This window comes from Arvicola amphibius, chromosome 6, assembly GCF_903992535.2.
Source record: "Arvicola amphibius chromosome 6, mArvAmp1.2, whole genome shotgun sequence".
Taxonomy (NCBI): Eukaryota; Metazoa; Chordata; class Mammalia; order Rodentia; family Cricetidae; genus Arvicola; species Arvicola amphibius.
Genome location: NC_052052.2, coordinates 26,214,441 through 26,226,102, shown reverse-complemented (window position 1 = coordinate 26,226,102; position 11,662 = coordinate 26,214,441). Strand labels below are relative to the sequence as shown.

The following is an 11,662-nucleotide window of genomic DNA, read 5'->3' as shown; positions in this document are numbered from 1 at the left end:
TCCATTAAGGACAGAACCCCTAAGAACTCTGATGCTCAAACAGCATTATTCATAGCCACTTTCTCTCATTCTTGGAGAGAATTGGGGGCTGCTGCTTGCAGGGAGGGGCCCACTGAAGCTCAACTAGATGGGCATGTAGCTTACAACTTAGCTCATGATGGGTGGTGGTTGTTCATGTCTTTAATCCCAGCACTTAGGAGGCAGAGATAGGCGGATCTCAGTGAGTGCCAAGCCAGCCTGGTCTACAAAGCGAGTTTCAGGAGAAAAACACAGAGAAACCCTGTCTCGAAATGCCCCTCCCCCAAAATAAAAGTTGGCTTGTGCCTGAGATATACAGGGGACAGTGATATTTCCATGTCTCAGCATGGCTGAGGAGATGGGACTTAAATCAGTCCAGTGAGCTCTAGTCAGGCAACTCTGACTGAAGGACTGACAAGGGTGGTAACAAGGGCCTTTGAAATTCTTAATATTCCAGAAGGAGGGCTGCAGAGATGGCTCAGTGGTTAAGAGCATTGCCTGCTCTTCCAAAGGTCCTGAGTTCAATTCCTGGCTCACATGGTGGTTCACAACCATCTGTAATGAGGTCTGGTGCCCTCTTCTGGCCTGCGGTCACACACACAAACAGAATATTGTATGCATAATAAATATTTTTTAAAAAATGTTCCAAAAGGACCCAGAGACAAAACAAGAGTGACGAAGGGGGGGCTGGAGAGATAGCTCAGAGGTTAAGAGCACTGACTGTTCTTCCAGAGGTCCTGAGTTCAATTCCCAGCAACCACATGGTGGCTCACTGCCATCTATAATGATATCTGGTTCCCTCTTCTGGCATGCAAGTATACATGGAAGGAATGTTGTATACATAATAAATAAAATAAAATTAAAAAAAAAAAAAAAAAGAGTGACGAAGGTTTCGGGTCTGCAAGGGGGTGGGGTTATACTGACAAGCTAGTTCTGACCACATGCTTAATGACCATGATGTAAGGATGTTAGTAACCAGCTGGGCATGGTGGCACCAGCCTTTGGTCCTAGTGCTCAGAGGCAGAGGCAGGTGGATTTTTTTGAGTTCAAGGCCAGTCTGGTCTGCCTACACAGTGGGTTCTAGGCCTGGAATACATAGTAAGACTTCAAAGTTGGGGTGGAGGCCTGGGGGGGGGGAACACGTTATCAATGAAAAGGATAAAAACGACCTTTGGACCTCCCAAGACACTGGGATTATGTGCCAGGTTTACACCAGTACTAGGGATGGGACTTGGAGCTTCCTGCATGCTAAGGCTAATATTGTACCACCTGGGCTATATCTCCAGCCACCCGGTACTCATGACAGTCTGTTCTTCACCTACCCTGTGATTGGACACTTAAAACTTGACATCTGCACAGAAGTTGCACAGGATCTGGAGGTGCAGGCCTGTAATCCAGGCTGATGGGCAAATTGAGGAAGGTTACAAGTTCAATAGCCACTATAGACTGAGTGGGGAGCCAGCCTGAGCAACTCAATAAGACAGTTGTCTCAAAAACAAAAACCGGAGAGAAAGATCAATGATGAAGTATATGCCTACCATAGAAGAGGCCACAGGGTCAGTCCCAAGCACCAAAAACGCAAAACCCAAAACCACCAAACCTTGCCATACTCAGGCCTTGGGACTTGGACACAGAGAAGTTAAAAAATGAGTCACTAAGAAGAGCTGGAGTTCTGAAGCCTGAAGAAGCTCCTGGGGGTGAGGTCTTCTGGTCTCCCCTCCTCCTGTGAAAGTCCAATCTGCCTATACCTTGTCAAGAAGCCATTCTGAGCTGTTATGACAAGTGTCACTGTGTTATGGCAGCACCATCTGCCAGTGAGCCGGAGTCGAAGAGCCAGCAGGAGACTGTCACCACGAATGTCTGTCCCAGAGATCCTTCAGTTGGTGTCCTGATGACAGGTCGTTTTGTTTTTTGTTTTTTTTTTTTTTTTTTTTTTTTTTTAAATCTCCTCTGGCTGGCGTATTTAGTTTCTATTCCTTACCCTCTTTCCCCTCCTCTGTTTTGTTAAAAATCCTATATTTTCAACCAGCTGAGAGTCTACAGGGAGTGGGGACAGTGGTGTCAGCACCTAGTGATTCATCCTACTAATAATTAGAGAGCTGGAAAACCCAAAACTCATTCCTGTCAGAGTCAGGGCTTCCGGAATCCTTAAGTCTTTCCCTCTTTGTCAGAGAGAGGAGCAAAGTGAGCCTGGCTTTCTGGATGCCTGCCTTTGGGTCATGCGCCTCACCGAGGCTCCCTAACTGAGGTCAGTGGGCATTTACAGGGTGTGGTGAGCTGGCTCTGAGACTCCTCGGGTCCTCACTGAGATGGTGTGAAGTGTTCTCTCCATTTGCACAGGCAGGATTTGCACTTAGTTACCTAGCTTGTAAATGACACGACAGGGAAGGGATTCAAACTCTAGCCTCTCGGAATCCACGGAATCCACTTTCTCCAAGCCACAGCCCAACCAGTACCAGCAGAGTGTCTTTGCAAAGGTTACTCCCCTCTTTGAGCACTAGCTTCGGCAACTGTAAGCAGGTCTCTTAACAGCTTCATTTTGCAGAAGAAACATCCTTGGGAGATGCTATGATTACTATTGTTATTTAGCCTTCAAAGGGACTAAGAAAAGAATGCTGCCTGGGACAGCTAGACTTGATTAAGACCAGCCCACGTCCCGGCAACACCTTGTGAGATGACAAATGCACGCTTACCCCTAGCAGTGCACAGGCGTGGCCACGTGTGTCTACTCATGGATTCAGAATGACCCAGGGGAGGGAAGGAAAAAACTGAGAGAGTCATCAAGCACCCCTGTTAACTCCGAGACAAAGGAGTGGGACTATGGCCGCTGGTATTGCTGCCACCGAGCCCTTCTGGCTGCTTCTACGTGAGAGTGAAGGGAACCAGGCTTTCCGAGGGCCCCCAGTGAGTCACCAGACTGATGCAATCCCTTTAAAGGGCTCATCTGCTGGTGCAAGAAGCTGATTCATGGAGGGCGTGGTTGCTGGAGGAGGAAAAAGGGACAGAAACTGGCAGGAGAGGGTAGATTGCCCGCTGAGATCGATCATTGGAACTCTTCACTGTAACACCTCCCACCCCCCCGAAAAAGATTCTAGGGATGCCCAGGGTGAACTCGGCCACCCTCGGAGTTTCTAAAGAGCCTAAAGTGAAATGAATTGTGAGCGTAGCGACAACTCCTGTCTTCTCTTGAACCCAACCTAAGCGCTTTTCCGCACAGATCTCCAGAAGCCGTGAAAGGGGTAATCAAGGAAATGCCGCTTTTCTAATGAAAGCAGTACAGTTGACGTCCCCCAAGCACAGCAAAGCAAGCAGAGGGTCGGCAAGCTTCTGCAGAGCCAAGGCTGGGAGGCGCCTCCGTTCCAGCCCCCGTAGATGTAGATTAGCGGTAAGTACCGCCTCCTGACCAATCGTTTTACAGATTTCGACCCAGACTCCACCCAGAACCAATCGGTGATCTTATCTGGGCCTGAAGCCTGAAGGCTTCCGCCCGTCCTCAAGATGGCGCCCCAACCCCAAGACTCAGGCGAGGGGGCGGGGGGTGGGGCCGCGAGACGATGCGTCACTTCCGTTGTCAGGTGGCGGCGCCGCAGCCATGGAGGGAGGCGGCGGCGGCAGCGGCGGCACGGGCGGTTGCGCTGGGAGGCGGCGGTGAGTGGCTCCCACGCCCCCGGCCCGGCCCCGGCCACCGGGACGGAGCGCCGAGCAGCCCCGGCTCCTGGCTGCGGACTATGGGCGAGCAGCGCTGAACCCCCGGGAAAGGTGAGTCCGGGGTCCCGGGACGCGGAGCCGGGTGGGGGCTGAGTGCTGGCGGGGCGGGCCTCAGTGACCGTGGCGTAGGGACCCCAGTGACAGTCCGAAGCTGTCCAGAGCCACAAAAATGGCACTAGCGAATGCTCCCTCCGCCGTCGGGAGTCTGTCCTTCCCGGCGGCGGGGGCGGCGGCCGTCGGGAGCCTGGGTCTTCGCCGCTGCCCTGGGGAGTGGGCATTGCCCGTTTTGTCTAGACCCCACTCAGTCTGTCACTGAAGCAGCCAGCGTTTGATCCATTCTGAGTTTTCCCCTAAAGAGACCCCCGTCCTCGCCATGCTTCTCTTCTGACCTAGAGAGTGACTTGAAAGTTAGGACGAGTCCCCAGGGAAAGCCAGCCAAGGCTTTCCTCCTGGAGCCCTCACCCGTTGGCACCGACACCATCGCAGCTGGGGAATTTTCACATCCTGGGCGGCGTTCAGGTGCGAGTCACAGCTACCTGCTTGCCAGATCCACGTTGGGCCGGTCTTCACCGTGGGAGAGCTTGCTGTGGTCAGTGTTTCACCTGCCGTCCTGGTTAGGCCCGCCCATTCCTACGCTGCTTGGCCCCACCTTTCAACTTTGGGTAGGAGCTTTCAGATTCCCGGTGGCTTCTCTGTCCACCCCCACCCCCCAGGTTGTTGGCGGAAGGAAGAGATGACAGCCGCCTTCAGTGGCAGGATAGACTTTGCTCTGTTTTAAGTCACCGAAGGAAACCGGTTGGCTTTGCTGGTTTTGAGAATCATTGAGGAAGAGGGTAGTCATGCTGGGCTGGGCACCTTTCCCTCTTGGCTGAGTAGTTTTGCATGAGATAAGGAAGAGCAAAATCGTTGGGCCCAGCGAGTCCTTATTTGTAAACAGTGCTGGGAGTTCCTTCTGCCCTCCTTAATGGTCCTGTTACCGTCAGTTTTTGTAGATCAGACCTAGACCTGCCAGAGATAGTTCACATTCATTCATTCATTCATTCATTCTTCACATAACAAAAGGATCTTAACCTGAGGAGGCAAGGGCTTTATTTGTATGCTTTGGAGCCATACTTCCTAAATTCTGTAATTAAAGGTATGCACCACCATGCCCCTTGCTCCCTAAGTTCAAATTCTGGTGCAGCAGCTTTCTGGCTCTGTGACCTTGGACCATTTGTGTCTGTGTCCTCATTTGGAAACGTCAGTAACGGTAAAGACTTGTTGTGGAGAGTTAACACATAATAAAGAGATTCTTATCTGTACTAGTTCACTGCCTGGTGAGAGGAAACTGACCTGCAGGCAGATAGTTGAAATGTGATCTACTCAAGCAACAGGAACTGAATGCAGAGGGGACCCTGTTAGGGAAGCTGCTAGCTCAGTCTGGGACGAGGAAGCATGGAGTGGAGGGGTACCCTAGGAAGAGAATGGTGACAGGAGTCCAGTCTAGAAGGATGGTGGGGGCGGGGCCGGGTGGGGTCTAGCCAGGTGAGAATAAAGGGGAAGACCTCTATGGAGAGGTACAGTACAGAGAGCCAGAGAGAGGCAGAAAACCTGAGTTTATCTCAGAAACCTCAGCTTGTTCAGTGTAATGGTGTGGAGGCTGACCAGAGTGAAGCAGAACAGGCTGATGAGGAAACGCACATCCCATTGATAATCTGAGACGTCGAGCCCCTTCCATGCACAGGCTTAGCCCTGCTGTGGAACAGCTCCCATTGGCCAGTTCCCTGAGATGATTCCCCTGCGCGCAGCCTCATGCTTCCTAGGTCCACCATTACAGCCTCCATTCCTTATGATGCTGACGTGGGTCTCCTCACGGGACTCCCTTTCTGCTACTCTCTGAATCGTCCCTTACCGACTAACATGGTCTAGCTGTCTCCTCCCGAACAAACCTATGTATATTCCTGGTTTCTAGAAAGAGTGGATGGTATTTTCCCTCCCTAATTTATACCACTTTCACGAAAGTCATATAAGATCATCTTCTCAAAATTTCAAGTGCTTACAAAGTCACAGAAAGAATGAGAGGCTTGTAGAAAGCCTTCAGCCGTGTGACATCACTAGACCCATGCTTTAGATTGCTTTCTCTGTGCAAGAGAGGCAAAGAGCTGAAGGAGGTGAAAGAGCTAGAGGCCTCATCAGGACCATCACACTTTTCCAGAAGGAGAGATGGTATAGGCATAATGGATCTGTGTTGAGGACATACCATTTACAGCTAGTGCTAGGTGGCTGACCCTTGGCAGTGCCTGGCACATGTGCCCTTCTCTCTCTCTGAGATGTCAGGCTGCCTAAGCAGCTTCAAGGTAGCGCTTCTCTCCCAGAAGGCCAGTTGTAACAGGTGTTACATTTCTGCTCTTGTGCCTTTAATGGGTAAGACAATAGGCTGTAGAGGTTAAGAGCTTGTTTGGCTCAAATAGGTCTGGTTCTAATCCCAGCCCTTTTAGCCACTATGGGCTACATAGTTCTACATAGTAGAACTGTGTCCCAGTGAGCTTTCAGGACTGTCCTACGGGGTTGTGAGAGCACTGGATTGTATTGTAGTCTTTCTGAAAAGAAAAAGGGACTTGACCAGGCTGTATAAGAGAATGCACATTCAGTTCTTTCCTAAAACCTTTAAAAAAAAAAAAGTAGAGGCAGAGGCAGGTGGATCTCTTTGCACTCGTGTCCAGCCTGGTCTATATGATGAGTTCTAAGACAGTTAAGGCTACATAAAGAGACCCTGTCTTGCCAGGCAATGCTAGTGCACACATTTAATCTCAGCACTTGGAGGCTCAGGCAGATGGATCTCTGAATTCAAGGCCAGCATGGTCTACAGAGCGAGTTCCAGGCTAGCCAGGGCTGTACAGAGGAACCCTGTCTCAAAAACCTGAGGTGGAGAGCAGGAGAACGACAACTCTGTCTTAACCCTACCCCCACCCCCAGAAAAGCAGAACTGCTGAGAAATAAAAGTGTTTTATTTTGACCTTTTGAGACAGGGTCTCTCAGTGTAGCCTAGGCTAACTTCAGTTTGGTTGATCCTCCTGCATCTGCCTCCCTAGTGCTGGATACATACTTGTACCTCCATGCTGGGTGATAAATAGATGTTAGTTTGTTTTTCCAGATAGACTTTCTCTGTGTAGACTTGAACGTCCTGAAACTCAATCTGTAGACCAGACTGGCCTCGAGCTGACAGAGAGCCTCCTGTCTCTGCCTCCCAGAGTGCTGAGTGCTGAGATTAAAGGTGTGCACCGCCACCACCCAGTGGCAAATAGCATTTTAAAGTATGACCTGGAGAAAATACATGCCAAGTTCTCTGGAGTCCCTGCCAATGAGCCTGGTCTATCTAGAGCCTGAGTTAGCATCATCAGGAAGCGTCACACGTGATGTCTGTGCGCTGCGTCAGGTGTGTGTATGGGGGATCAGAGTAGAGAGTCTCTGCTGTACACCTGTGGTTCCTTCCCCTCATGTGACTGTCATGTGCTGGGCATAGGGGCAAGGAGAATTGTCCAGTGGAGACAGGCACCCTGATCCATCGGTACTTGCACGGACAGGTGCTAGGGAGTGTTTCCCAGAAGTCTGTGCAGTATGAAGTACAATTCAATGGAACAGAAGGAACAACTTGCCTGGGGATGAGGATATTGAGGAGAAGTTTGGAGAGCCCTGAGAACTTTGAGGAGTGGTTCTGTGCAGCACTCAAGGCAGTGGAAGCAATGTGACACAGGTGGTGTATGTGTGTCTGTCTGTCTGTCTGTGAGTGCATGGCAATTTAGGTGCCACAGGGGTTCCATCACAGGAGGTAACGGGACTTGGCTGCAGGACATGCTGGAGAGATAAACTGAAGAGGTAGGCTCATGCAAGATGCTCAAGCATTATTATCCTGTTGGTGTCTGCGTGGGAGACACATTTAAACTTTCATCTCCCGAAGAGCCCTCTGGCTTCAGAAGAACAATGAACTGGGGCTGGGGAGAGTGAGTGCTGCAGTAATCACAGGCAGGCTAGTGGGGGCTTGGATCAGGGCAAGCTGAGGAGAGGTGGCCATGAGTTCAAGGCCAGCTAAACTATATAGGGAGGTGGGAGGCAGTAGGAGGAGGAAGAATCTAATCAGAATGTTGTATAAGTCTTTTAAAAATGAAGAATTGGAAAGTCTGAGGATGTGGCTCTGTTGGCAGAGTGCTTGCTTGGCGTACGTGTCCCTAGCAGTGCGTAAAAACTGGGTGTTCTGGTGCACACCTGTAATACAACACTGGGGGTGTACAGGCAGGAGGCTTACAAGCTGATGATGGTCTGCTACCTAGAAGATCTGAAGCCAGCCTGGGATACACTAGACCTTATCTAAAAACTGGAAGTGGCCTGAAACAAGAACATTTCTTTTTCCTCCACCACCTGCTCAAGTAAGGTTGTAGCCTCAGGGTGGCCCCGAGACTCCCCTACACGTATTCCAAGATGTGGAATCAAGAACCGAGGGGGAGAGGCTAGTATTGCATGTGTGGTCAACTTGCTGTTTTCGAGACGGTTCCCTTTGTAGGCACATTCTGTCATTCTAGGATGTATCCTGGGCCAGTTTGAGTGTAACCTGAGGGCATGTGTCTGTGGAGGTCAGGGGGTGTCAGACCTCCTGGAGGTGGAGTTACGAGCTACCTGATGTGGCTACTATGAACCGGACAGGTCCTTTGCAAGAGCAATAAGTGCTCTTAACCAGTTAGCCCACCCTAAGTATCTGTGGGACAAATGCCTAAAAGGGCTATTGCCTCAAAGAGGCTGCTTCTGCTTCTTTGATAAGGTCCTTCCATAATAGCCCAAGTTGTCCTCAGACTTAACTACATAGACCAGGCTGGCCTTGAACTTGCCACCCTCCTTTCTCAGTTTTCCCCGAGTACCAGGCCTTCCTAAACCCCAGCAAGTATGCTACTTCCAGTGAGCAGATAAAGCAGACTATCACTCTCCTGCCTGTGGCAGTTACGGGGATAAGCAGGTGGGTGGGAATGTGGATTCCTAGGGCTTAGCTTTCTACAAGTCTGATGACTTCAAGGACACCCCAGTTGTCAGGAAGCACAAACGGAGGTAGCAAATGTGAGATGGTGCCCTTTCTAAACATGCATATGGACTGCCACCCACCCACAAGAGTGATAGACATAGACTCTTGGTTTCTTCAAGACAGGGTTTCTCTGTGTAGCTTTGGAGCCTGTCCTGGAACTCGTTCTATAGACCAGGCTGGCCTCGAACACACAGAGATCCGCCTGCCTCTGCCTCCCTAGTTACGGGATTAAAGGCATGCACCACCACGGTCCAGCTAGAGGTTTGCTGCCCAAGGGTCCTTAAGAAAGACAGTGGGCTGTCATAGGAATGGAATTGGGAAGAGCAGGATTGACTTGCTGGTATAATGAGGCCTGCTACAGAGACAGCAGTGCTTTTAGGGAGAGGATTACTTGACTCTTGGGGAGACTTGGTCCAGCATTCTGTGAGACTTTGGACACCATGGCTGGCACCTTCCAGGTCTGGCCAAAAAAGTCCTGTTACTTTTGCATTAAGTTTGGTGCCAGCAGCATCCTGAGTTAGGTGGGCAATGGGTGTGTTTTCTCTTGAAGAAATAGGAAATCAACAAAATGAGGCTTCCCATCACCAGAGATCCCCTGTTGAACATCCCGGACACTGAGTGGCCTCTGAAGGGCACAGCTTGTTTCTGCTCTACAGAACAGCTTGGCTGGGATCAGAGGGATTAAGGCTCTGCCCTGTGTTAAACAGCCAGTGAGAATAAAGCTGGGACTTTTCCTCCTTCCTTGTGTGACTCTGGAACCCATGCTACCCTTCTCCATCCTGGCCGGGCTCTGGCCCTAGGGAGCGTAGTCCACAGAATCTTGGAGTCACCATTTAGAGCTGGAAGGGACCTTGGTAGGACTGAAACGTCCCTCCTTTGCTTGAAGAATGGAAATACCGCTGCCTCGAGATGAGAGTTCCTCTCTTTCCTCCCTGTGGGAAGTAGGTGGGGACACTTCAAATATGTTAACCAGTGATGAGACCTGGCTTCAGAACCCAGCTCTGTCACAGGCTAGCCAAATGACCTTGAACAAGTCATGCTGGTCCCGGTGTCCTCTCCTGTAAAAGAAACAACTATCCCTGTACTAAAATGGAACCAGGTTACTGTGGTATCAAGTTTGGCTTAGTGTCTGGCTCCTGGCCAGGGCTGGGGGTGACCCACTGCTGTCTTCATTAGTGGTCTGTGAGTATCCCTAAGGTGATAGCTCAACTCAGCCTTTAGTATTGTGGAGACCAGGTAGCAAGGAGGAAGTTCCTCATAGGCACATTTGCAAGCTGTCTGAGGGAGCTTGAGTTTAAACTTACCAAGAATATTGGCCTTGACACTCCTACCCTTAGCTCCTGGGACCCCTTGCCTCAGCACACAGCTTCACATGCCTGGGGTACTTACGTTCCACCTGCCACCTCAGCGGATGCAGTTACTGTGCTTACAGTTCCAATTGATTCATAAAAATTATTATAGACAGGGAAGGGTGGCATGTGCCTTTAACCCCAGCACTCGGAAGGCTGAGGCAGGCAGATCTCTGGTTTTTGAGGCTTGCTTTGTCTACAGAGTGAGTTCCAGGACAGCCAGAGCTACATAGAGAATCCCTGTCTTGAAAAAAATACATCATTATAGTAAACTATAGGTAAATAAATAATGTGGAAGAATATGAATAGGAAATATAAAAGTTCTCCTTCCCTTCTTGGATTCTTCTAAAAATTCCCTGAGCATATTTAAGGATTTAAGGGTGTTTTTAATTTTTTTAACCAAAAGAGGATTGTATGTACATATAGTATTGGCAGTTTAGTTTTTTGTTGTTGTTTGTTTTGTTTTTTTCCAGGCAAGGTTTATCTGTGAAACAGTCCTGGCTATCGCTATCCTAGAACTCCCCTGTAGACCAGGCTGGCCTCAAACTCAGAACTCCACCTGCCTCTGTCTCTTAAGTGCTGGAATCAAAGGCATGTACCACCACCACTTCCTGGCATTCAGTTGGTTTCTTTGAGGCAGGGTTTCTCTGTGTAACCTTGGCTGTCCTAGAACTCATTCTGTAGACCAGGCTGGCCTTGAACTCAGAGATCTGCCTGCCTCTGCCTCCCAAATGCTTTGATTAAAGGTGTGCATTACCATGCCTGGCTTGCAGTTTGTTTTTTGAGGGGATAATGTATCATAGACATTTTTCTCTGCTGGTATGGATTTAATCTTAAAGGCTGCATAGTATTTCACGCTCTAGCTAGAACGTAGTTAACTATTTTTTTCCTTGGTGGATGGTTAGATCATTTCCTGTCTGACTCTGGGTATCTTGATTTGTGTATGTGTGTAGTTTGTTTCTTTCCTCTTCTGCAATGCATAGGACCCAAATTGAATTTATCTTTGTGAACTTGTATGCACATATCTAGAGAATAAATCCCTAGAACTACTAGAATTAATCTGCCCAAGGCATGTGAGTTTCCCTTTTGCTGATTCTGATTTCATACACAGCCTGTGGTGTAGAAGGAAGCGGCGGGGCTGCGTCCCACCACCCGGCTAACTTTACCCCAAATAATTACACGGAAACTGTATTCTTTTAAAACACTGCCTGGCCCATAGTTTCAGCCTCTTATTGGCTAATTCTCATATCTTGCTTTAACCCATATTTAGTAATTTATATAGCACCACGAGGGGTGCCTTACCAGGAGAGATCTTAACCTGCGTCCATCTTGGAGAGAAGCATGGCGACTCACTATGGTGACTGCCTGAAGCGTCTCCCCACTCCTGCTACCCAGCATTCTGTTCTGTCTACTCCGTCTACCTAATTTTCTGTTCTCTTAAAGGGCCAAGGCAGTTTTCTTTATTAATTAACCAATGAAAGTTACATAGACAGATAACTCTCCTCCATCAATGTGGTTTTCTGATTAGCTGAATTTGGCC

The 11,662-nt window shown here is 49.4% G+C and overlaps 1 protein-coding gene across 2 annotated transcripts in view; it reads left to right on the top strand.

Moving 5' to 3' along the window:
• The first annotated feature begins 3,601 nt into the window (after positions 1-3,601).
• Stk40 (serine/threonine kinase 40) overlaps positions 3,602-11,662 on the top strand; it is a 38,664-nt gene continuing 30,603 nt past the window's right edge. For both annotated transcript variants that reach the window (XR_005285898.2, XM_038334636.2), the window contains exon 1: positions 3,602-3,777. The gene's annotated coding sequence lies outside the window, so the exon portion shown is untranslated. The remainder of the gene's footprint in view (positions 3,778-11,662) is intronic.